Source organism: Poeciliopsis prolifica, unplaced genomic scaffold, assembly GCF_027474105.1.
Source record: "Poeciliopsis prolifica strain line A6 unplaced genomic scaffold, Auburn_PproV2 SCAFFOLD092, whole genome shotgun sequence".
NCBI classification, from domain to species: Eukaryota; Metazoa; Chordata; class Actinopteri; order Cyprinodontiformes; family Poeciliidae; genus Poeciliopsis; species Poeciliopsis prolifica.
Window position 1 is genome coordinate 166,320 of NW_026562467.1, and position 27,001 is coordinate 193,320.

Consider the following 27,001-nt stretch of genomic DNA (forward strand, 5'->3'; position numbering starts at 1 on the left):
AGTAAAATGTTTGAACTCTTTTACAGAAACGGTTTATTTAACCAAAGGCTGTAGGTAACAGACCTGCTCTGTAATATTCATCAGTTATGAACTTGATAGAAGTTAATTTGTTGAGAAATGACATTAGACATTTAATGGATGCAGGAGAAGCTCCAGGCTCTAATATGTGACCTTTACAGCTTCAGGGTTGAAAATGTCTTACTTGCAAAACACTCCACCATTAAATGTTTCATAAAACTATTTTCACTTGACACTAAGTGAATCTAACTCCATTCAGGAAAAGTCCAGCTGTAAACTTGTGCATCTAATTAGCAGATTACTGATGTGTTGTTTATTTCTGTTCCCATTAAAACAGTAATAATAACTCTGCAGCTGGAGGAAAGTTTCTGGATTCTCAATAAGTTCACATTGAGAACCTGAGCTGCAGAAAACCTCTGGAAGCTGCTGTAGAGTCATTCATGTTGCCACCAGCGCAGAGCTTGCTCAACGTTTGCAGCAGAGCTGCAGACAGACGGACGAAAACTTCCGTTTCTGGTCCGTTAAGGACAGAAGAAATTCTGAAAATGAGCTGAAGAGGGTGGAAAAGTTGATGTCTGCAATCCATGTTTGGTTCTTCTCAGAAGACGTTTTCCCAAGATAGAGTTGGATCAAAAGTTAAAGGTAAAGCAACTTCTTCCAAAGAAAAAAAACAATCCATCAAAAGTTTGGTGATTATCCAGCATGATGAATGGCGTCACAAGGCCCATAACCCAAACCTTGAAATGTTGAGTTGAGAAAGTCTGAATCGCACTGAGGACCTCGGGTTTGTTCTCCAAAACGGTTTGAGAAAAACAAACCAACTGGGATCAGCTTCAAGCTAACAGTCTGCTTGACTCGGTTCGGTTGGGAAATTAAAACATTTGGTACATTTTCAGCTGCTGTGGTTCATTTTCACACTGCATTGAGTTAATTTGAAAAACCTGTTCCCCTCCTCGCCTGCGGGGGCGCTGCAGCAAAAACCACTGAAGGAAATGCCATGAAAACCTCTGAAGAAGAAACTGAACTCAACTTTATTCTCCTTGAAATGAAAAGAAAAATGGAGCGGCATCAGACTTCAGCGCCGGTCAGGATTTCTCTTTTGTCTTTGGGAAAAGACCAGGAAGCATTTCTGCTGCTAACGCATCTGGTTTTGTTGTATTTACCCATAATGCCCTGTTTTCATCAGCCCTGTTTAGTCTGCTTAGAAAGTCCAGTTTGTTTAGGGAGGTGATAATCTAATGAACTCTAGTGTCCTTGTTGAATTGAACTCTGCAGTTCAGATGTATATGTGAACAACAAACGAACAAAAGCAGGAAGTCAACGGCAGCGCAGGGGATTCTGGGTAAATACAACCATAACAAATGTGAGAGTCCAGCTCTAATGGGACAAATAACCTGTGGTCAGAAAACAGGAGAAATCCTAGAACAGCTAAACTCTGCCACTCTGGTTGTTTGAGTTTTTTTAAAGGGTTTGCTCTCAGTGTGAAAGTGAAAAGCAGCTGAAAATGTAACAAATGTCTCAAATTGTGTTACCAAATTGAATCAAATCTACCAGACTGTTGGTTGTGAAAATACCCTTACTGTGCTTTGACTTTTAAAATTGAGCTGTGAGGTTCTAGTATAAAAATATATATATTTTTATATTTACTGAAAGTGTCACTATGTTGTGTGAGACAAATAATCTGTGAAAAAACATCTTTCAGATTATCTGTCATATCAGACTCTCATGACATGGTGACAGTTTTAACAATTTGTAAAATATTTTTTATATCTGTTACATACTCCAGCTGTAAATAACCGGAGAGCTGTTTGTTTATTTACAATGTTCCTTGTGGTGATATTATATTTACTTCCATATGTACAGAGTTTTTCATCCACATTCTGGGCCCAATATTCCTGGAGTTTGACGCTTTGCTTTGGCTTTCATGACATTTTCAAAAACCTTAGAGTTTTTGAGAAGCTGCCGGCTGCATTTTTTTTTCTTTTAATGTTTTCTACTTTAATGAAGTCAGAAAAGCAAAATAAAAGCTGAAATCACATCGCAGTAAAGCTCCTCTGTCACCAGTTTTCCTGGTTCTTCAGTCCTGGTGACAGCAGTACCGTCTGTTGGCCACAGGGGGGCAGTGCTGCCCTCAAACAGGACCTTACTAAGTTTGTAGGTGAAGAACAAACAATCTGCTCTTCTCCATCAGCCCTCAGGGAGGAGGGCGAACCCGCGGCGCCTCTCCGGCTCTCACTGCAGCGTTCTGCGCGGGGCGGGCCGGGGGGAGGGCGGCCGGCGCACCGGGGGCAGGTCGTAGTGTCCCGGGATGTGGCTGTTGACGGGGAGGTCGTAATGGCTCTGGGGGTCATCATGCGGGGCGTGACCCAGGGAGCTCTGCCGCTCTGATACAACAGCAGGAGGAGAGCTTTATAAAATCAGAAAACTTAAAAATAAAACATTTCTGACTTTGAAACTCTAAAATTTCTAAAACAATTTTGCAGCAATACCATTAATCTGAAAATTTAGAGTTTTTACTGTTGAAACTCCTAAATGTTCTTGTTTTTGTGGAGCTGGACCTCACCTCTGCGCAGCGTGGCCATGCTGAACGGCGGCGGGCTGATCTCGGTGTACGCTCGCTCTCGCGGCATGGCCGCCTTCATCTCCATGTAGCTGCTCTCCGGGGGGCAGAACGGCGGGCCGGGCAGATCCTTGATGGTGGCGTACGGGTTCTCGCTGTTCAGAGAGCTGCTGCTCGCCGCCACCAAGTCCTTCAGCTCTGCTCACAGGTGGGATGAAGGAAAGCCAGCGGTTAGGAGGTTAAACACCCTGCAGACCGGCCGCCAGAGACCCGTCCACTTTAACGCTCAGGTCATTAAATGCTCTTAATGAGGCAGGAAGGTTTATTTATAAACCATTAAACACAAAGTACTTCACACAAAATCAGACAAAAAACTGTAAAACAGCAACAAAAAAATCACATTTTGAAACGTCATGTTATTAAGCTATTCCCTCATGTCTTTGAGAAAGAAATCTGAAATTTTGAGCTTAATCTCAGAAAAAATTGAAGATTTTCAACTTTTTGAATTTCCAAATTTTTTTCTAGGAAATTTCCAAGATTAATCTTAAAATTCCAGTTGCTTTTTCTGAGAATCTACTGTTTTTTCTCTCTACAGTGGCCCCATGCTGTTGCAGTCAAACAGGTTAAGAATGGATTCATCAAAAAAACACAATCAGAACACCTAACATAGTTAAGGTCCGAAATACAAAACAATGTAGAATATCGATACAGAGTAACTGTTGAGTTAGTCCATCCAGGCCTAAAAAGATAAATAAACATGTTTAGTGCAGTTAGATGTTGCTCTTTATGCTTTTTGACACGTCTTATCCGGCTCTCATAAACCGGTAATGATTGAGGCTGCGGGCAGCAGGAGACGGAAGCAGAGAAAGTGCGATGATAAACTACCTTTGTTGTAATATTTTCCCAGGCTGGCGCTGTAGCTGTAGCTCCGGTCGATGCCAAACGCTCCTGTAAACAGAAACACTTTCATTCAGTCGATCTGTGTCAGGCTAATAAAAAGCAGAAAGGCTGTTAAAATCAACAGCAGGTGGGTGGATTCTGCTGCCAGTCAGCTTTTATGAAGTTCTGGGTGTTTATGGTCTGATATCAGGTCTAGATTAGGAAATATGTGGCTGGTAATAAAGTGGAATAAAAGGGAAAACTTCAGACAGATTCAGGAGAAAAGTTTTTGAATTCAATCAGACATGCAGTGGAGGTTTAATAAATCAGTCAATATCAATAATTACTGATTAAAATATCTGAAATACTGCTAATCTTTTCTGTTTTATCCTGTTTTCATGACATTTTTATCTTTAAGCACTGAGGAGGCAGAGTGCTGAAACCTGAAACTGCTGCTGCGCAAGTTACTCAGCAACTTGTTGCTAGGTAACCAAAGAGTGAGTGAGAGAGTTGCTAGGTAACCAAAGAGTGAGTCAGTCAGTTGATACCACCAACCTAGCTTAGCTTAGCAAGCGGTGAGATGGTGAGCGACCTGGGGGAAGTTAAACTCCTCTACCTTCTTCAAATATAACTGAACTGGTGTCAAACTTTGTGCCGCCATCATTTAAAGATATGAACCTTTGCGGGTCTCGTGATGCTTCCAGTCCGCAGGCAGAGTGGCGTTGGTCTCGACCCCGAACAGGCCGCGCCGCTCCCTGGCCGCGTTCTTCACGCTGCAGAACAGCTGGTTGTTGGTGTTCTGTTGGACACAAGCAGGAACCATCAGAACCCTGAAAGGCGCCCAGCAGGGGCGAAGTGAGCGGGGCTCCACCTTGATGACGCGGTCGTGGTTGTTGGGGAGGTGCGGCAGCGGCGGCCGGTTCTGGCTCAGCGTGTGGTAGCTGGGGTTGGAGTAGTAATGATGGTAGCTGTGGGGAACATCTGCAGGAAAAACAAAGATGGCGTCATCAGCGGCTTTTCAATCAGATCACACCTGAACGGTACGGCAGCCTGTCAGGGCCAATAAATGTGGAAACAAAGTACAAATTTCTTCCACAAAAGTCAGATGTTTTGAGAGTAATTGCTGACTTTTTCTAGAAATGCTTAACTTTTACAACTCAAAAACTTTCATTTTTTTCTTGAAAATTTTCAACTTACTTTCAAATTTTCAGGTTTTTCTAAGACTAATCTCAATTTATTTTTGTTTTTGCAAATGTTCAACTTTAGGAGCTCAGAAGTGTCTCTGAGTTTTTAGAAAATTGTTGAGATGATTTTCAAAATGTTAGATATTTTCCTAGCAAATATTTTACTTTTAAAAATCTAAAATTATAATGCTTTTTCTAAAAACAATTATGAAATTAATCACAAAATATCAGTTTTTTTCTTGCTAATGTTTGACTTTTTGAGCTCAGAAATTTTAATGTTTCTTCTAGAAAATTTTGCATGTCATTCCTCATTGTGCGGTTTCATCTGAAGGTTCCAGAGGTAAACTTGAGCCCAGAATCTGGGAGGAGGTGAACTGTTTGCGGTGACGTTTCGGTTCTGACCTGGGACGGCGTATTCGGAGTTGACGGTGCGGCTGGTGGAGAAGGAGACGGTGGGCGTGTTGTTCTGCTTGTCTTTCTGCCGGCGCTGGTAGAGCAGCAGCAGAGCCAGCAGCATCACCACCAGCAGGACCAGCACCACGATGCCGCCGATGGCGCCCACGACTCACTCTCTCCCGGGGGCAGAGGGACCATGACGCTGCCCACCCGCTCAGACGAATCTGAAACGCAGGAAGGAGAGCTGCAGCAAGCGGAGCGGCTGTCCGTCACGCCGCCGGTTGGGAGCCGGACTCACTGTTCTGGCAGGCGGCGCCCCAGTAGCCCGGCCGGCACACACACTCCCCGGTTTTCCTCAGACACGTGTCGCTGTTGGGACAGTGGTCCGAGCAGGAGTGGTTGCAGTGGGGGCCCCACCAGCCCTCAGGACACGGATCACTGCAGTGCGGCCCTGGGAGGCAAATAAACCCACAGTTACGACCCAGAAAACGTAAAGCTGCTGTGATCAACGTTTACAAAAATACATTTTTTCCATATTTGTTAAAACTCACCATGTGGTGACTGGGCCAGTAACAAATTTCACTGGATGATAAATTATTGCGATAAATAATAATACTGTTGTTTTTGGACCATCTTAAAGTAATACGATAATGCAAAAAGACATTCTCAGAGATCAATAAACTTTAAATTCTAACATTTAACACTGGAATTGGAAGACATAAATAATAAATGTCCAAAATAAAAATAAAAAAAAACAGAAACAAACAAATGAAATTAATGAATCTGGAAACAAATTGTCTTCATTCTGATGGGCTCGTTGGTCCAAACTGAAGATTTTAATCATCCAGTTTTCAAGTAGAAAAGAGAAAAACAATAAATCATGTAAATGGAAATGTTTGGGTTTGTTTTAAATGATCATCATCAATTATCTTTCTTGTTATTGCAGAAGCACAACAACATTTGTTTCAGTACAATCCATCCAAAGAACAAAAAAAACGAAAAACATGGGCAGATGGGTGCCTGTTGTTATTCTCATCAGATGATAATAATCTAATAATTTTAAATTTATTCTAATTCCAGTGTTAAATAATTATTCTGCTGTTGTAGTATAAAACAAAACAAAGAAAGAAAATGTACTGTCCCAGGAAAACGGTTTATCCGCCGTCATCAGTGGCCATGCTAACTAGCATTAGCATTCAGGGCAGGCTATGTGGAGGTGAAACAACTTTAGCTTAGCAGAGAACAGGCACGAGGGTGTGAGCATAAGGGTGATTAACAGCGCTAAGACCCTCCTCCTGGCTCTGATTGGTTGTTTCTAATTAGCACCGGGAGAAGATGGAGGAGCTAGATGTTTTTCAGATTGCCTGATTTTTTATTTACAACACAATGATCATTTTAACAAGTATGTTCACTTTACACACTGTGGCTTTAACCCAAAATAATTCTGACTCTCATTCATCCATTGTTCTTCAATCATGAAGAGAAAAGGAGATGAATGCATAAATTAGCATCCTGTTAGCACAATTAGCATGGTAATATTTGAAAACAAACAACTGCAGAAAGGGGAAATAGAAATTACACCTGCCTTATTGTTTTACCTTATAAATTATCTGGTTATTACCGGGTTGTAGAGGCATTTAAGATTAATCTCAAAGCTATTTATTTTATAGGCGCTATAATGAACAAGAGAACAACGTGTTAATGTTTTTCTTGTGCCAGGACAATTAAGAAAAACAAACCAAAAAAAAAAGTGAAAGGAAAAATTTACACAATTTTTGCATTTTTCCTCCCATATTTGCAACCATTCCAGCTCAGAAAAGAGTCTTTTCTACCAAATGTCTGATTTCATCTGATTTGTATTTTTGCTTTTTTAACTCAGCCATGTTGTGTTTGTCAGATCCGACTGGGCCAGTTAAAACCTGTGGCTCCTGTGAACCCAGCGCCAGCCTGGCAGCGGCGGCGGCACGTCGTCACTTACCCGTCCAACCCGGCAGACAGTGGCACGCCCCACTGGTCGCCTGGCAGCCGCTGCCGTGGACACAGTCGCACCTCTTCAGGCAGCCCGGCCCGAACGAGCCCATCTGCATGCAGAACGAGAGCCAGGGGCAGAGAGTCATCAGGGGATTCTCTCCGCTGTGGGGTCAGACAAAGCGCTGCAATGGCACTGCGGGCCGAGCGCGCAGCCTGTCGGCCTGGCCCGGCGGCGGCCCGGCACAGCGGCGGCGGCCCGGCACAGCGGCGGCCTGGCACACCGGCGGCGGCCCGGCACAGCGGCGGCCTGACACACCGCGCGTCCAAGAAACAGATTAATGCAAACAGAAACCACAGTAAACATGTCTTGTAACATCTCTTTGATCGACGTGCTGCTCTGCTCATCACACCAAACTCTGGCTGACATTATCATTTCTCTTCCTTTTAGTGAATCAGTTTGTTGGGACATGGGCCGAGACTCTGGTCCATCAGACGTAAGTCTGACCATTTACTGAACCCATCACATCTCACCTAATTTCCAACTCAATCACTGTTTCATGTTATAAATGAACAAGAAGTGTGGAGACTTTAGATCTGGAATTTACAGACATCAGTCTTAATGTTCCGTTTGAGGTCTGGATTGACATACAAAATTCCCATTTTGGTGAAGAAAAGGCCTTACACCACACGGCTGGTCACAGAGCGCCCCCTGCCATCAGCTGAGCATTTGCACGATCCGTCTGCCGGGTCACATTGGCGCCATTGGTGCAGCGGCAGGTGGCGTTGCACCCAGGGCCCCAGGTGCCTTCAGCGCAGGGGACGGAGCAGTCTGGCCCTTGCCAGCCTGCAGGCGCAACAGAGCGGTTAAAAATGGCAGCGAACGTTTCATGTTTCCTGACAGGTTCTCACCCTCTTTGCAGAAGCACGTGCCGTCAGCCGGGGAGCAGTCGATGAAGTTTCCGCAGGAGCACTCCAGGGAGCAGTTCTTCCCGTAGGTGCCGCTTTTACAGGGACTCTCGCAGTGAACGCCCTGAAGATGCAAACATGAAATAAAAATAAATGCCAGAAGTCAGGATGGAAATTGATTTAAAATCAGGCGCCATGTGGATCACCGTGAATCCGGGGGAGCAGTGGCATCGACCCGTGGCGCTGTCGCACACGCCTCCGTTCACACACAGACACGGCTCCATGCAGCCGTCGCCGTAGAAACCGTGAGGACACGTCTCGTTGCAGAACAGACCGCCCAGCCCGGCTGGCACATGCATTCGCCTTTCATTGGGTGGCAGCTGCAGAGGGACAAAATCAGCAGCAAAGCCGGTCAGTTTCCTCCAATCACTGCAGGAGGTCAAAGGTCGCTGCTAGGTTACATTTGGCCCACTGACACAAATCAATTTGCTTTTAACAATTTAGACATCAGACCATGAAGGGCAGAAACCTTTCTACCACCTGCAGACACGGCAGCAGCCCAGAAACCAAGAGATGAACCAGAATGTAAAATCAGTTAAAATGCAGCAGCAGCAGCAGAAAAACAAAAAAATATCTACATCGTTTTATTTTTTTACCAGTTATAAATCATAAACACTCATGTTTTGGTGGCATCTGGTCAGTGAAACATCCCTGAACAGGTTAATAAAGTCGTTGCACCACCTTCTTCAAATCTAACAAGATTGGTGTCAAATGCTTGTGCAGCAAAAAGCTTCATTTGTGCCACTATCATTTTAAAGACACTCAAAAAAAATGTCCAGAGGTTATCGGGGTCATCATAAACATTTTCAAACCCTAAGCAGCATAAACGACAATTTTGCCGCACAAATGTAGTTTGTTTGATTTTGTGAGCTGTGGGGAGGTTGACCTCTGATGACCTCTGGAGACTTTTTTATTAATATCTTTAAAATGATGGCGGGCACAAACAAAAACATTTTGCTACACAAGCATCTCACACCCTTTTTGTTAGATTTGAAGAAGGAGGGGTGGAAACTTCACTCAGGTTAAAGGTCATCCTGCTGAACATGGCGACCTTTAGACGCTGACATTCAGGTCTTCCCACCTGACGGTGTGTTTTCTCCTCACAGGACACTTGTGTTCGCAGTGCATGCCGTAGTTCCCAGGCGCACACATCCGGTTCCTGCACTGCGGCCCGCTGAATCCGGGCTCACAAAGACAGCTGCCGTCGATGTTGAAGCAGCGCGCCGTTTGCACAGTTGCACACACCTTTACAGTCCTGGCCAAAGGTACCTGCGGTGCACTCCTCATTACACCTGAAGGACAAAACAGATGGATTCATGGAGACAATCCTGGTGAAAAAACAGGCTAAAGATTTAGTCCTGCTTGCACAATCTGTTGGACATTTCTGGGTTTGATAAGTTGAAAATTTGCTAGAAACAAATCAGAAATATTGAGACTAATCTCAGAAATTAAAAAGAAAAAAGATTATTTTTGTTTCAAACATCAAAAAATTGCTAGAAAGAAACTGAAATTTTGAGAATAATTGTGAAATTTTCAAGAAAATAAGAAATTTAAACTTTCAAAACTCAAAAATTTCAAAAGTTGAAAATTGAAAATGTCAAACTTTTCAACTTAAATGCTGCCTAGTTAAACCTGAATTAGGCCAAATATCATTCAGCGCCTTAAAAGTTTTTCAAAACATTTTCTTGAACAAACAAGTGATGATGCTCTTAATTTACAAGTCTGCTAAAACTGTTTTCTTAGTCCACAGTTACAAATCAGTGTCAGACATGCTCTGTAGTTCTTAACCTTGATCTTTTACTCTGTGGAAACGTCTGCATACGGTGTGATCTGAGTTTGAGGGATTATAAGGAGATTAAATAAAAAGGACATGAGAATAGAGCCTTGAGGGATCCCTGACGTGACCGTTTGAAATGCCAAGAAGTCTGTTGCTTCGTGCAGCATCATTTAAAAATGTCCCAGACTTTTCTCCAATCCCACCTGTTGCCAGTGAAACCCTCTGTACATTGGCAGCGTCCAGTTAAAGGGTCACATTGGCGCCGTTGTGGCAAACACATTCCTCTGAGCAGTTTTTCCCAAACCTTCCCTCTGGGCATTGTTCCGTGCAGATCACACCCTGCCAAACAATACTGGGTATTAGATCCAAGCCGGTGTTACAGGACTCAATCCAGGCATTTTATCCACACAATCTGGATTCGATCTCTTTGAGATGATGGGAACGTACCGTCCATCCAGCCAGACAGGCGCAGACCCCGTTGCCCTTGCAGCGGCCCTCGTTCTGGCAGGGGCATCTCGGCTGGCATGAGCCTTTACACGTCTTCGCACAGCTGCAGGGTGACAGAGAGACAGTCGATGCATGATCTGGATAAAACAGGTTGGGGACATTCCTGAGGAATAAAGTTTTTGTCTTGTTTTTTTAAACCACGATACAAATGTTGAGGTGCTGATCGTGAATCAATGTCAATCAAGAGACATTAGATTCTGACAAATGTGAGCAAAACTTTGCAGATTTTCTGCTGATGTAGAAAAAACACAATTTCACAGTTATGGTGTTTTGGGCTAAATAAGAGATGTGAATGAATAAGTGAGTAAGTGTTTTTACACAATAAATCACTTTAAAAAACCCTCCATCATCCTCCTATCACTTCCTGTCGTTGTCTTCTTCACCAGTGGTAACATCCGGTTGTTGATGATATGATGGGTGTGAACCCAAAAAAATGTTTAATTACAGTTATGGGAAGAATACTAAAAGAGCCACCTCATCCTAGAGCAAAGATTTCTATACTTTTTTAAAATTTCCATTATGCAGGTTTATTTAATATGATCAGTTTCTCAGTTTTAATGCAGAACTGTGACGGCATTTTGCATTAATTTCGTTAATTTCATAGCTACACAAACTGCACGTAGATTTGCACAAACTTCAATTCTGAAAATACAATCAAAAAGATTTGATGTTAGGATGAAATGGCTTTTCAATCGTATTGATTTTAATTATTTTGCAAAACTGCAATAAAACACTTTTTTTGCATCACGGAGTCACGTGATCAACAAACTGGATGCAAACCAGGAAGAATTTGGACATAAGTTGGAAAATCATATTGCAGCATCTTTTTCACCTGAACAATGGGATTCACATGGGATTTTTATTTTGTTTCTTATTAAAGAGAAACACCATAATTGCTAAATTGTTTTTTTGGCTAAGAGTTTTGAACATGTGAAAGGGAAACGGCTTCCGTTTCTTCTTTCAGTGCCTGTTTTATTTCAACTTTGTGAACACATCCTGGAGGTGAAATGGACACATTTCAAATATTCATAACTCACTACAGCGCTGTGTCTCATCCTGATTGTTGCCAAGTTTCTGCTTTTCCTCCCTGAAAGTGAGAGGTGCTGCGGTCTGAAGCTGGCAGGATGATGGCTCTCTCTGTAAATGCATTGTGGGGAAGAGTTTTGTTTACTTGTCTTCTGGGGCGGCTAAAAACTGGGCGTAACGGATGAGTCATGGAGCAGACCATCGGGGTGTCTTTCCATCTTCAAATTAAGTTGGAGAAATGCATAACAGCCCCTCGTTAAAGCCATAAAAGATCCGTGTCTGACTTACCTACAGGGAAAATTAAGATAATGAAGCGATCTGTAATGAAGCTCGAGTAAAGCGTCTCCCTTAAGAAATACTTGGAGTGCTTTAGAGATGCCTCATACCAAATCAGGAAGCAAGTTGTGTTCATTTTAGCTCTGAAAATGGAAATGTTAAGATTTAATATTTGAACCTTAAGCACAGGCAGTCAATCTGCACCTGAAAAAACATCCACAAATCCAACCTGAACGGCTGTAAATTAAAGACACGCGATTCAAAGAAGTTCTCTGTGAGACTGCAAAGTGCACAGAATTGATTTAAAGTCTTAAAAATAGATTACACCCCAAGCAACTGAAGAGTTCAGTAACCCTTTGAAAAAATAACTTTTTAGGAGTTTTTTTTTACTAAGGTGTAGTTTTTACTTTTACTTGAATGGTTTTATTTAATTACTTGAGTAAAACTGATTAATAATTAAAGTTTGCAGATTAATGTGCAATAAAATGTATACATCTATTTCAGTGACACTAATTTACCAGGATTGTTAGAAAAAAAACAATGATGGCGCTTGTTTTTTTATTTAAATATATATCCTGAAAATATTTTAACGTTATTTTCATAAGTAGTGGGAGAGAAACTGTGAAATAACATTATTTTAGTGTATTTTATTTATTATTTCTGTTTTCTGTGTCAGCGTATTGGGGCCAACACAGTAAGGAAGAAAAAGAGGAATAAATTTACCCCCCAAGAGATAGAAATTTTGAGATTAAGCTCTAAAATTTTCTCGAGAAACATGAAAATTTCTCTTTGGAGCCTTTTTCCGTTTTACAGATGTTCAGAGAAATGCGTCTGAGCTACAAACCTTTATAATTTAATTTGCTGTTAAAGTTTCCTGATGCATCATCTCTTTACAGTGGGACTGAGGTGCTTTTTCAAACGTAACCTCCATTGTTTCACATCAAACCCGGTCCTGGTTAAAATCCGCAGATGTTTAGAAAAACCGCAGCTTATGTTAGCAATAAGCACAGTGATTACTATGGAAACCTGGTGACGCCAAGACCTTCTTATTGCAAACTAAAACGCTAACCACTGCCCCACCCTGCAGCCCAAACCTCAGGATAAAAGCTTTTATTCTTGTAAGGTCTCTGATGAACTGAAGGGTCTCGGATGGAGTTTCATTCTCAGCTCTTTGGGTAACTTTACGATTCGAATTGTAAAGTTCGAATCTGAGCTGAATAATCCCTTCAACTTCAGATGGTTTAAAAGGCATTTTAAATTTTTCTGACTGATGCACAGAAATTTGTGTCTCTAAGTTTGTTGCTAACGAGCAGCTGCTTGCTTTTGATTTGACATTGTCTCCGTTTTATTCACTACTGTGATTGTAGTTGGCGATGAGTTCAGCTGTGAATATAAAACAGATACATTTTCCACCTCTTTTGATAAGAAGAGCTAATACTTTGCAGCAGGTTTCCCCGCAGCAGAGCCGCTGGACAGTTCCTTCGGCCTTTTTCTTCTCAGAAACTTTCCCATTTTCAGCTTCAGGATCAAACTTGATCAATTTGGAAAGGGTTTTCTTAAATTTCTCCTGTGACACAATAAACGCTTTTTGCAAAAACAAGTAGTTTTATCAAGTTTCTTGTGTAAATATGTTATTTGCACAAGGCTAAACTAACTTACATGTTTCATTTTAGGTAGATATATGTGCTTGTTTTAAGCAAATACTTCCATAATATTGATGAATAAATTCTAATTCCACCAGCAGATAAATTTATTATAAGACAATTTCCTCATGTTATTTGTAAAATAGTGTTTTGTCGTCTATTTTAACTTGTATTCATTTTGAAAACGCTGCTTTAGAGCAGTAAAGTGACAAAACTAGCTTTTTTTAGAAGTCATTGGTGCATCCAACCCCACTTTTCAGTGGGGTTGGACTTTGTTTTTCACACACAGGTTTTCCATTTTCCCATCTCTCTGTTTCCTCGTGTTGCTAAACTTACAAAGTCCCGGTGAATCCCTTCTGACACGTGCATTCTCCCGTTGCTTTGTTGCAGGATCCTCCGTTGCCACACTTGCACTTCTGCTGGCAACCCTTCCCAAAGGTCCCGGCCGGACACGAGTCCTCGCAGAGACGTCCGATGAACCCGGGCGGACACTGGCAGACGCCCCGGACCGGGTCGCAGAGCGCGCCGTTCTCACACTTACAGTCCTTACGGCAGTCTGAACCCCAGTGTCTGTCGTCGCAGGCTGGAGGACACAAACACAACGCTCAGTATGAGCCTACCAACAGTTTGGTTACTCAGTCAATGCAAACAGATTATACAAGCATACATCTTTGAGAAGCATTAGTAGAGCCTCCTGCACAACCAGAAAGAATGCGTCAATTGTTTTGGTAGGATTGCAGTTTTCTGGCTGATTGCTGATCTTTAAAAAGCTTGGCCTGCCAATCCCAATTTTGGCCAAAGTCAATGGTTTTGTCTGAATGGTTTTGTCTGAAATGTCACTAAATGTAGGGAGAAAGTCTCTGAGTTGGTAACAGTGGGGTGACTATTAACTTCAAATGTGCAGCGATGACCTGGTCTTTCAGTCAAACCTCTCTCACTGCAGAGCTGAAGAGGACATTGGCTGATTTTTAGACTGTTGCTGAGGAACCTAAGATCTGGAAATAAGATTGGCTTCACTTGTAAGAATCAGCCGATCACCGATCGATCCTCCAAAGCTAAGAAAACTCGGGCAGATTGATCAATATATCCCTAGTTTCTGGATGGTGAATCAACAGCAAAAACATTCTTGTGTTTTACAGTACCCATTGTACAGCGCAAACATTAATAAAACCAGCTTACCAAAGGTGCTGGAGCTCTGCTGGGATTGCTAGATAATGGGGGGCTTTACTGAAGTTACTCCCTGCTGTTTTGTGACTTTATATTCTGTAAGTTTTTGAAATGGCTTATTTTCCAGACACCAAAAAACTTGAACCCATTAAGTTAATGGTTTGTTTTTAGAAGCTGTAAAAATCTAGATGGAAACATAAAAATGAGAACAATGTGAATTTTGCATCATAGATCCCTTTAAAGCTGTAGTATGTAACTTTATGATCTAGATTCTTAGCTTAGCCACCAATGATAGCAGATAAACACTTTGACCAGAACAGTAAGTTGTTTCTCCACCATCAGCAAATTCAACAGTGAGTACTTGAGGATGATTGACAGCACTAAAACCCTCCTCCTGGCTCTGATTGGCAGATTTTGATGCTTTTTTCAGACAGCAATATCAGCTCAGAGGAGATGGAGGAGATCGATCTTTCCATGGATTATCTGTCTCATAACAAACTGTCACAATATGCTGACGGTTTTAACAAATATGTATAAAACAAAATTACAAACTGCAGCTTTAGTCATTTCATAAGCCTTTGTTGACCATGTTAAAATCTAATAACTTGAAGATCTGTGTTATCTTTGTATCTTTCCTGCAGGGATTTCTTGGTCATTTGAATGTTTTTTTAAATTCTTCTCAGTCACAGTCTGCCTTGCCCAGCAGGAGTTTATGACCTCATGTCGACAAGCATCAGATTCGTTTCAGAAAAGCATTGACGGACTTGGCGTCTGCTGCTCTTGTAGCAGAAACAGGAGGATTAGAGTCTCTGCGGTGTCAGGTTACCAACTGAAACACACAACGAGGTTTCAGTAAAGACCAGCTCCTGGCGGTGACTATCACCGATTGGCTCTGGAGGAGTTTGCTTCCTCGCAGAGTTTCACACAAGTTTTGGATTTCAGTTCATGATGAAAAGTCCTCAGATTGGTCAGAGCTGCATTCTTCAGATTTCTGCTCAGTTACTTCAACGGCTTTGCGTTTTCACTGAGAACACATGATCTCCAGTAACGCTGACGAAACCCGTGGAGGGGCGACAAGAACGATTCCACAGATTTCAAGCTGAACAATCCTTCGTTTTGGGAGCAACAGACAGTCGACAGTCTGAGCTGCAGGTCATTTGAGTTCTCATCACCTTGTCATCTGCAGCTACACTGTAAAAACACGAGATCTTAGCAAGAACGTCTGGTCTAGTTTCTTGTGCACTTGAAAAAAAAACAGCTTACTAGACACTTTTCAGCAAAACAGAGGAGGTTGTTTTAATATTGACAGAACGTTCTTGGTCCTTTGGCAGATTATTTCACTCAAAACAGGAAAAATGATTTGTTACTTTGGGGCTGAGCTACATCAAATCACTCAAGATAATACCAGAATAAAAACGTGGGTGGTAAAAAAAAAGCTGTACCATAAGATGCTAATTTCTTAGTTTTGCACATAATATTTGTGATTTAAGAAAAACATGATTTTTTTAAACATCTTGTAAAACCAATGCTAATCAAACCATAACAATGTGTTTAATTTAAGTATTTTTATTTCCATATGTTTGCTGATTTCAGACTGTTTTTATTAGACTAATTAGTTTATATTGCTGTTTATCTATTTTGTAGTTTGCATTATCTGACCTCTGAACTCTGCATCTTTTTCTCTGTTTTGACAGGTTTTCATTTTCTACAAATAAATACAAAATATTTGCTTGGAAGTTTAAGGACATGTTGTCAGTAGTTTATAGAATAAAAAGAAAAATGTTCATTTTACTCAAACATATAAAGAGCAAAATAAGACAAACTGGTAATGTTGTCTTTTACTTTTTCCAGATCTGTATATATAAAAAATCCACATCCCCACAAAAAAGAAAAGAAAATGTGGAATAACATCTGTGATGTCATTATTGAGGTATTTTTTAAAATATATTGTGATATAATTTTTGGGCAATATCGCCCACTGCTAGTGAAATAATCTGCCTGTGGAACAAGAACACAACAATAAATATTATTTTTTTCTAAAAAGTTACTCAAGTAAATGCAGTTCAGTAAACCAGTTACTACCCAACTCTGCTAAGCTAAAATAAGAAAAGTTTGTTTTGATTAAACTTCAGACAAAATGTTGTATATTTGTATTGGGTGGATGTAAATATCTGGTTTCAGTTTGCTCCACCATGACGTTGAAAAGCCAATAATCTCCGCTGGCGATCCGTCAGAGTGCAGGATGGAACCAAATTAGGCCTGAAGCGAACCCCCACCACGGCTGCAGTGTTTACAGCAGGGAGGTGGAGGACGGCACGGTGCCTCCTGCTGTTTATAAAGAATCACAACTTCTCCTGTTCTCTGTGTGGCACAGCGCAAAGGTCGGCTCACACCGCGGCAGCTCGAGTAATGAGGATCTCAGCTGGAGCAGATTGTGTTTATACAGACATTCCCCAGATCACTGAGCGATTCGCTGAAGGCTCTGCAGGCCTGCAGCTTCCGAAGCAGCGCGAGAAAAAACGGACCGGAACTGAAGACGCAGCCGCAGTTTTTATTAATAGAGGACGTGTTTTTCATTTAGGGATTTTTATGGATTTATTTGAGCTGTTCTTTTTCCACAGTTAGTATTCATGCAACATAAAACTGGTCTTTCTCTCACCCACACAGTGTCACATTCATATATAATATAGTCTTAAATATTTAGATATGAACCCTATGAAGACCTTACTGTTTACATCTGGAAATTTTCCTCATGCAAAACAATGGAGGTCCAAAAGATGATTAAAACATACTGAAACAAAATAAGGCAGACTGCAAGGAACAAATATAAACATGAATACAAATCTAAAGGCGTTATAGAAATTATAAGTTGATGCTTGAGAGACAGGTGAGACAAGTTGAAATGAAGTTAGCACATTAGCATTAGCTCCAGGTAAATAACATGTTGCTGCAGTGCTTCAGCTTTGGCGAACTAAGGTTTTAGTTGGCGATGTTTTCCGCTGTGTCATCTGAATCCGTCCAGTAGCCTTGAACAAACTCCTGGCATCATTCTGGTTTGATATTTGACCTCTTTTCTTAGTTTATTTACTCTGGCCAGGCGCAGACGCACCTTGAAGATGATGCAAAAGTCCACTGATGTACTCCTCGTTTTTTTCTGTTTACTTCAGTATGAGGGAGATTGCTTTTCATCCTAGTTAAGTCAAACTTTCCATAAAGACGCAGATCCAAAGCAGGACTGGTCTGAAGACTCAGGCAGCTCATGATGGCAGCATGATGACGTAACTCTGCTATGTTAGTCCGAATTTGCTCTTTTTGTTTACTTTTATTCGTGTTTTTTTCTGGTTTGGACAATTATATCGTCTCTATCCCAGAGGAAGAGAAAATCAGGTTTTCTAACCAGACAAATTTAAAGAGGAGTGGCAAAAACAAAGGAGGCGGGTTAGCAGTGCAAGCCAACCGATGATGTCATCCAGAACGTGTTACTATAAAGTATCGCCTCTGCTGCCCAAATATTGAGCTGTTAGCACGTCAAGATGAGACTCTCATGCAGAATGAGTCTTCAGTCAGAGGCCTCTGTATTTATTGGACTACTGACTGCTACTGGAGATCGTTAACGTCCACAGCATCACCAACCACAGTGAATCTCTGAAGATAGTTGAAATATCTGAGTTATGAGAACATTTCATTTCCCTTTGAGATAAATAAAGAACTTCTGAACTGAATTTGGGGATTTGTAAGGATGATCTAAAGCGCAATTTGCATAAAAACTCACATCAATTTTCTCTGACACATTTAATAATTAATTATACCCTCAGGGTTTTATCTCAAATGGTTTGTTTTTGAATATGAGCTCCATAAACGATCCTCTGTGTTGGTTCGGTGAGAGACGCGACACTACCAAGCTTTCCACCATCTCTCCGTTTCCAAAACGCGTTTTATTGCTCGTAAAGCAGAGCACATTGTGGCTACGTCTTAAATCTTCACCGCGTATGAAAACATCGGGACCCTCTCCTCTTTCCGCAGCCTGAGGACTCAAACACGAGGCAACAGGAAAAGTCGGCTCATATTCAGCCGAAAACGTTACAGGAGAGCCGAGGAGAAAAACAGAGACGGAGAAGCACGACAACATAAGTGAGGGTTGGGAGGCAGAGTAAGAGGAGAAGGAGAGGGGGTCACATTTTCCATTTCCCTTCCCTATCCTCCCGCTACACGTGCAGCTAATTTGAGAGTTTTGCAAAATAATGGGAGGGAAAAAAAAGAAGAAAAACCAGAGGAAAGTGAAACGCAGTGTACTATTGACCCAGCTGACTGAGGAGAAAAGGTAGTGGAAAACTTCATTTTCAGGAGGAACATCATCTTTTGGAAAACGTGGCTGTGGGTTAGAGCTGACCGTTATATAACCGCTCAACATGAAGCCTTATCTGGACGCTTCACCTCCACAATACCGTAAAAACTGGCCCATTTTCACAGTTTATTCTGAGCAGAGGAGTGAATTAAAGAAAGTTTCATAACTTGAACGGTTTCCTGGAGTGAAAGCGCTGCGTGATTCATGGCATGGCGTCATGCTCTCCTGCTGCTCCCTCTGAAAAACCTTCTGTTGGGAAAGGATGGATGCAGAAAACTGCCACTTAGCTAATAATCATTTCCTCTTCTTTATGTCGGTTTTACCCTGTAGCTGTGTTTCCATTACAAATTTGTCATTAGTGGCGTTTCCATTGATCATATAATTGGACGATCTGACATTTTAAAATTTTATTCGTTTAATGGAAACAAACCAGTTTCGACAAAAACTCATTTGTCGATAAAAAGTTTTTATGAAGGGATGATGTGGTTTCTTTGGCCGTATCGAAATTAGTTTATTTTTCTAAACTGCAATGGAAACATTGCTTTGCACACTTTCACATGTTCCACAAACACATGTTACTACTGCCAGAAACCACAAAGAAGACGACAGGAAGTAGTTGGAGGATGATGGCATGGCGAGTTTTTTAATGACTTCTGTGTAAATAAAACTTATTCATGTCTAATTTTAGTTCTGCTTAACAGAAACACTGCAACTGCAAAATGGTGGCTTTATTACATTAGAAAAATAGTAGAAGTTTTTTATTTATTTATCCAAAAACGAGTCTTTTTAGGAGTAAATTTCCAGATTTGTGAGAAAAAACTCGAAAATTTCTTGTTGAAAATTTTTATTTTTAAAAAAAAAATGTTTTGTCAAATATGTAGGGGTTTTTTTCTAGCAAATTTTTATTGTTTCATACTTATAAATTTCCGATTTTCCTAGAAAATTTCTCAAGTTTATCTAAAAATTTCTGTTTGGTAGAAATTTACTTTTTTCTAGTAAACTGTCATAAGTTTTTGTTTCCATTAAGTAAGTTTATTTTCTAATTGTCAAATTATGCAGATATATGTTGAATGTAAAAGCAGCTTGTGAAAAATGTGTCTTTTTTTGCAGAGGAAAATAATAAATATCAAGCTTTATGAGAGAAAATGAGGCGATTCTCACAGCTGGAGCAGTCGTCGCCTCGCCATCCTTTCTCACACTGGCAGCGGTTCGGAGCGACGCAGCGGCCGTGGACGCACTCTTTACTGCAGAGAGCTGTTCATCACAAAGAGACGCATTAGCAATGAAATACATTTCATTTGTAAAACATCAATAAGCAATATACTGGAAACGTATTTCTAATTCAGCATGAGGCTTTTCAAGAGCTGCAAGGAGACAGATTTCTATAAAAAGTGGCTCCTTTGGTGGTCTTTAATATTTAATGCATTTTTACCCTCTAGTCCACCTAAACAAAACTGTCAGAGCTGCTAATATTACTTGATCTTTTGAAAGAAAAGACAACATATGTTTTATAGTAAATTTGTTTTGAAATGAAAACTTTTGTAAAAAGAGGATGATAAACTCTCTTCCATGGGAAAATTACATTCTTTAATGTCAATCTGTTGTAGAAAAATGTTGCCATTATTTTGTTATAAAATAAAAGCTGATTTAAAAATGTGTTTTGTTGGTTCTTTATTGTTTTGAGCCACAGGTTGGGCTAGCGTTCTCTGTTCACTTGAAAATGTCAGCAACGTCAAGCTACTCAACTTCATTTTAAACCTGCAGGTTTTTTTAATTTAGAGGAAAAACAATGGTGATGAGAGATTTTGTCAAACATTTTCTCAGAGCAAAATAACAACGTTGTGTATTTTTCTGATAAATTCCCAGATATTTGACAGCAAAGAGCCGACATGCAGCCAGTTCTCATATTCAGAAGCAGAATAATTGTTTAATGCTGAGTAGAGCTGGGTGATGATATCTATTTCTAGTTACCTCTATAAAAATATCACAGACAATATATTTTATCATTTATCTACCTGTGATTGTTGTGAAGTGCTGTCGTCAGCCGAAGTTGTTGTAAATGTGTTTTATAAATAAACTTTGACATTTTATCTCTTTCTGAATCATCTTTGTGAATAAAACAAAACTCTCAAAGTTTCTGACCAGCTGAAAGTGACATAAAGCTTCTTCACAAACCACCAAGTTATGACCAGCAGATGATTATTCACCACAGATCTGTATTTGGTTTTTTGCAGAACTCGTTAAAAAAAACAACAATTTCTCTGATTTTTTCCCCTTTTTGCTCGACAGCGTGTGGAAACGAGGCAGATCTGCGTGACGGGTCATCAGACCAAAGAGGGAACTATGATTGTATGTAATTAGACATGTTTGGAATAATTAAAAGTGCTGCTTTCTGGAGAAGATGACATGTTGCAAACTGAAAATCAGCTCCCACCTGACTCCTCATTCAAAGCGTTTATGTTTGACGACAAAAGGAGTCGGGGAGAAACTGCAGCCCAGACCGTCTCTGCTGAGCGACAAGCGTTTATCCTCTCAGCGTTTTCCACTGCAGAGCAGGGAAACCTTGTTATTACCGTCCAGCTCCTCTCAAATCACGTTTCCACACGGAGATTTCACTGGTTTCACTGGTTTACACAAGCCGATCTGATTGGCATGAGGAGACATGGTGGTGGCAGCATCATGCTGTGAAAGGACTGAACGAATGCAGAAGCAGAGTTTTAATAGTTTTGGATTTTTCATTAGTTTACATTTATCTCATTGTGACTTTTGTCTAATCTTTGGAAAATGTTCGACTTTTTAAATCCAGAAATTTTCAGGTTTTTTAGAATATTTCTGAGAGTCATCTCAAAATCTTTAAAGTTTTTTTCCAGAAAATTTTCAGCTTTTCAAAGTTTTTGTCAAGACGATTTCTGAGATCAATCTTAACAATTATTTTTGTAGTTTTTAGGCAAATATTTCCTTGTTTTTTCTAGAATATTTCTGAGAATTAATTTCAAAATCTTTGAGTTTTTAGTCGCAGATTTCCAACTTTTCAAACTCAGAAATTTTTCTCTAGAGAATTTCTGAGATTCTCACAATTAATGAATTTTCTTTTAGTAGAAATGTACTTTTTTTCTATCTACAATGGCGCTAATGTGCTCTCATAAATTCACATGTTTATGAGAGCTTGTTTGTTAGTTTTATCAAGATAAAACTAACTTAAAAAATAACTTTTCAGTAAGATATAGGAACTTATTTTAAGTCAGTAATTCCTTGAAATTGCTCGTTCTATTGGAAGACTCTTTTTGATTTTTTTTCCATTCTCTAAAGAATCTTCTGCCAAAGCTAATCTGTAGAAAACCTGTAGAAAAATGTCTGTGTGGGAGTTGTGCCCTCTTTAACCCCCCTTTTGGCTACGCCCCTGGAAGAAAAGCTCTCTGCTTTGAAAAAGTCCTGAATCAAAACCTGAGCTTTGCCAGCATTGAAGCTTCAGTCCATAAACTCTCAAAGATGCTTAGCTGACAAAATCTGGGTGATTTACGTGTAAAGAAAGCCAAGCTCATTTGATATGTTTTAGTTTGAATTTCTGAAGCTTTGGTGAAAATCAAACCCATAATTTGGCTTATTTATGTCCCACAAACTGCTCCAGTTCCCAGTGGGGGGAAAAAGAAGCAGCTTTCTATGAAAATGAGATGTTTCAATGAAAAACCACAGCAGCCATTGGCAGTTTTCTGTTCCAGCTAATTGCTGCAGTGTTGAGTGTTTTCCAACAGATTCATCAACATCCAGATTCAGGTCACAGAATGATTCTCATCCATTAGCAGTGAAATCAAAAAAGCTGCTCTGATGACAAAGTGGAAAATGTTCAAAACTATTATTAGAACCCATTTGGGAATAAGTTCAGAAGGAGGGAATAATTTGTTCTTGTACCCGATCACATGACAGAAAGGAAAACAATCTGTTTCCCGCTGAGATGAAAAATATTTACAATACTTAAAAAACACTGGAGACCGCTTTGTAGCTTGTATGGAGTTAAAGTTATTGCTTTTTGAGATTAAATAGTAACCTAATCTGACATAGCAGGAGCAGTTTCATGAAGAGGAATTGATACAAACAAATAAACATCAGTCCATCCAGAATTTCACAATTGCTTTTGTGGTAATGTGCAATTAAAATCACAGGTTTTTGGTGCTAATTTAGAAATCTGTGCAAGGAACTTTGATATAGTTGTGCTTAAATATGACTTTTTGTTACACGCCAAAACGAACGACAACTTGAGATCAAGTTAGGCTGAGAAGTAGAAAGAATACCACAACCAGCTAATTTTGATATAAACGCTAATCCTAATTTACTTAAAGCCAAGTGTTAAGGTTATGCAACATGCTGGTGATAGAAGACATGTTAGCATAGTAGCTAACATTGGCTATTCAGCTAATCTTGACCTAAAAGCTAAAGTGAACAGACTAAATTCAGAGTGATAGCCCACATGCTATTGACAAAAATAATTCTGTCAATAGCTTTGACAGAATTTGCTTTTTAGCTAATTTCAGCTTATAACTGCTGTGACCTTACAGTTTAGCTTTTCAAGCAGTTTTCTGCATCTATTATTTTCTGTCATTTGCAATTTATGTTTTAGAAAAAAGAAGGTGAAAAAAATCCATTGAAATTGGATCGAGTGTTAAAAAGGATGAGATTTTATTTTCAAGCCACACAGCCCAGCCGTGAAGAAAAAGTTACTGTTAGCCAGCATCTGACTGATGGCATTTACACCAATATTAGCTTTAGCATGCTTTTTTATACTGAAAATATGTTAGTGTAGGTCAGTACTAACACACATTAGCATGTAGGCGTCATGCTAATGTTAGCGTCTGAGCTAAAATGAGATCATGTTGGGATTAGCTTTTATATTAAAACTAATCCTTTTAGCATGACTTCATAGCATGAATTAAAGTTATTCAACATGTTGCCTACCTTCAACCCACATGGAAAACTCCATCTAAGGCTAAATACCAGCATGAGTCCAACAGTCGACAAGGGAAAATAGAAAATAACTTTGAAGAGAGAGTTTGAGAGGTTGTGAAACCCGTCTTGAACTCTCTTACAGGGGTTTCTATTGACAGCATTTTAGATGACATTAGCTTTTCAGCTAGTTTTGACCTAAAAGATAAAGTGAACAGACTGAATGCAGAGTGATTGTTGGTCAACATGCCAGTGATAGTCAGAATGCCTTTGACATAATTAATGTCAACATTAGCATTTTAGCTAATTTTAGCTTTTATGGGTCTGTTTTCTCTCTGCATGTGAGCTTTTTAGCTCATGAACTGCTGGGACATTACAGTTTGACAGAGCTCTGCACTGATTGTTTCCTGTCTCTTGTAATTTATTTATTGCAAGAAAAGAAACAAGTGGGGGAGGGGGACTTAAAATCTGGTGTGAAAGAAATCTGAGATTTTATTTTTAAGTTGGCGTTACATGAAGAAGAATGAAAGCTCCACTCACGAACACATCGGCCTTGGCTCTCATAGTAGCCTGGACAGCAGTGGTACCGCCTGCGGTACTCGGTCTTCACCGCCTGCCTGTACGCCGTTTTATAGGTGATCCTGAAACATTCACACAGTCAGTCAGACAGGAAGCTTGGACAAAAAGGCCGGCGGTCAGGAGGCGAGGCAGAACCTGTGACGGGAGCATCTGTAAGACGTCCGGGGTCCGAGCACGGCTCCTCCGTCACATGGTCGTAGGGGTGAGAGTAGGACTCCTTCACTGAGGTGGTGTAGCTGAAAAGCAGAAAATGTGATTAAAGAAGCAGCGGGGTTTTCTGAGGAGCTGTGAGGAGGAAAAGTCTGCCATTAATCCCCTGCTGCGCCTTGCAGAGAGATAATAAATAATGCAGATGCTGATATTTTTCCAAAATGTTCAAACTGGTGAACAGACTGCAGGTTCAGACGTTTATGTCCCAAAAGATTCACTGTTGTCCTGATTCTGGTGATCCAGTAGTCACGCCTCGACCTCAACCGGAAAATATTCACTTCAACGGGAAAATGGATCCACATCTGTTGGTTAAATTAGGGGCAAAAAGTCTGACACGATCCCCAGATGATCCACCAAATGATCCACCAAATGATTCTGATGATCCTCATTTGTGGCTTTAAAAGGAATAATTCAATAACCGTCCAGTAATCAATAATAAACCTGCCTCTAACATGATATGAGAATATTTTTATAAATTGACAGCATATCAGGGCCATTATAGAACAAAAGGAACAAGTTTCCAAAAATAATCCAAAAATTTCTGAATTTTTTCTTGCAAATTTCTGAGTTTTGAAGTTCTGAAATTTTCTTTCTTTCTCAAGAAAATTTCTTATGTTAAATTCAAAATTACTGACGGTTCTTGGCAGAAAAGTCCTCTTTTTTCTTTTTTTTTTCTTTCTAGATTTCAAAAAGTCGAACATTTGCTTGAAAATTTTTTTGGGGAAAATTAAATTTAGAGTTTTGAAAATTGATTTAGAGAGGCACTAAAACTTTGACATTTCTGTTTTTTTACCTTCTCTGAGTTCAAAGGTAAAAAACCTTTCACTTTGAAACTCATTCATTTCTTAGTTGTTTTTTTTCTGAAAAATTTTTCAGATTAAGCTGAACTTTTCTCAACTATTTTTTCTAGCAAACTTTAAACTTTTCAAACTCAGAAATTTGCGTGTTTTTTTTAATTTCTGACATTCTAAAAATTTCATTTTTTTACTTTCAAATCTGAGTTTTAAAGGTCTAGATTAAAAAAATATATATTTTCTGTATTTTTTGAAATTCAGTTTTGAAAGTTAAATATTTTTTGATTTTCCTTGTTTCTTAGAAAATATTTATATTAAAGCATTTCAGTCGAAACTTACTCCTCTTTTTTATCAATGTACAACTTGAAAATTTTGAAAAATTTTAAAACATTTGACTTTAAACCTCAGAAATGTAAAATTTTTTCAGTAAAATTTCAGTTTCAAAAGTCAAATAATTGCTAGAAAACAGAAATTCTTAGATTAACCTCAGAAACTTTCAAGAAAGAAATTAAAATGTGAGTTCAGTGTAGAGAGCTGGTGATTAGGGAGACGTAAAGGAGGACTTTTCAAGGTCAAAGACTGAGAGTTCATTAGAGATAAATGATCAAACTCCCGTTGGAAACATGCAGCTGAGTAATGGTAAAAACCAGCAGCCGTGCAGAGCGAGCGTAAACATGCCGGTGCGTTTGGCCTCACCTCTCCCACAGGCTGCACACGTTGGGGTCTCTGGGGTCCAGGGAGCTGCTCAGTCCAATCAGGAAGCCAAAAAGCTGCAGGACTGCAGAGGAGCTCAAAGCCTGCATGGTCCTGCGGGGCGAATGAAACAGAGACGCTCAGAGACGACTGCAAAACCGCTCCGCTCTGGACAGTACGAGGTGAAAAAAGGTTTCATGGTTTTAACAGATCCGGCTTTGTTTTCAGGCTGCAAAATGAAACATTAATGTCCCTCAATGATCAATTTAAAAAAAAATAATCCCTGGAAAAGTTACAACTTTCTGCAGTCTTTCTACAAGTTGGATGAAACGTTGACTCAGCAGTGGTTTGGCAGTAACAAGCTACTTTCACTCACATTTGCTTGAGTAACTTTTTGAAAAAAATGCACTTCATTGTGTTTTGCTTTTTGCTTTTACTTTGGTAACCTAATTATAAATTATCACTATTTTTTTCTGAGTAAAGATTTTGAATCCTCTATGAACTGAGTAACTTCACTGAATGAAGAACCAAATTGACCAGACGCATCGACCCGTCACGACAACAAACGATACCGGACTGAAGTATCTCAATAAACAATAATATTGTCGTTTCAGAACCATTTCCAAATAATGACATAATAATAATGCAGTCTCAAATATTAATAAACATTAAATTGTAATGAACATTTAACACTGGAATTGGAAGACATTTTAACAAAACAACAAAAAGGTTAAATAAGTCGAATTATTTCATTCAATGATCATTTATTGAAAGGAGACCAAAGAACCAGACTGAAGACTTTATTCATCTAGTTTTTGAAAGAGAAAAACGATAAATCATGCATATGGAAATTATGGAGTTTGTTTTAATTTACTCTGTGATTAATTGGTTTGCTGCTTACTGATGAATAAAAAATGAGGAAGTTCAAAAGTCAAACATTTCTGACTTTTGAAATTCCAGGATTTTTTTTATTTAGACAATTTCTGACGATCTCAAAAAATTACTCCAGCAGTTTTTTCACTTTTGTTGCTCTGAAATTTTCTTGTTTTTCTGAGAAAATTTCTGAGATTAA

General features: G+C 39.7%; 1 pseudogene; it reads right to left on the reverse strand.

Moving 5' to 3' along the window:
* Positions 1–1,460: 1,460 nt before the first annotated feature.
* Positions 1,461–27,001, reverse strand: part of LOC129353526 (multiple epidermal growth factor-like domains protein 10) — a 56,068-nt pseudogene continuing 30,527 nt past the window's right edge.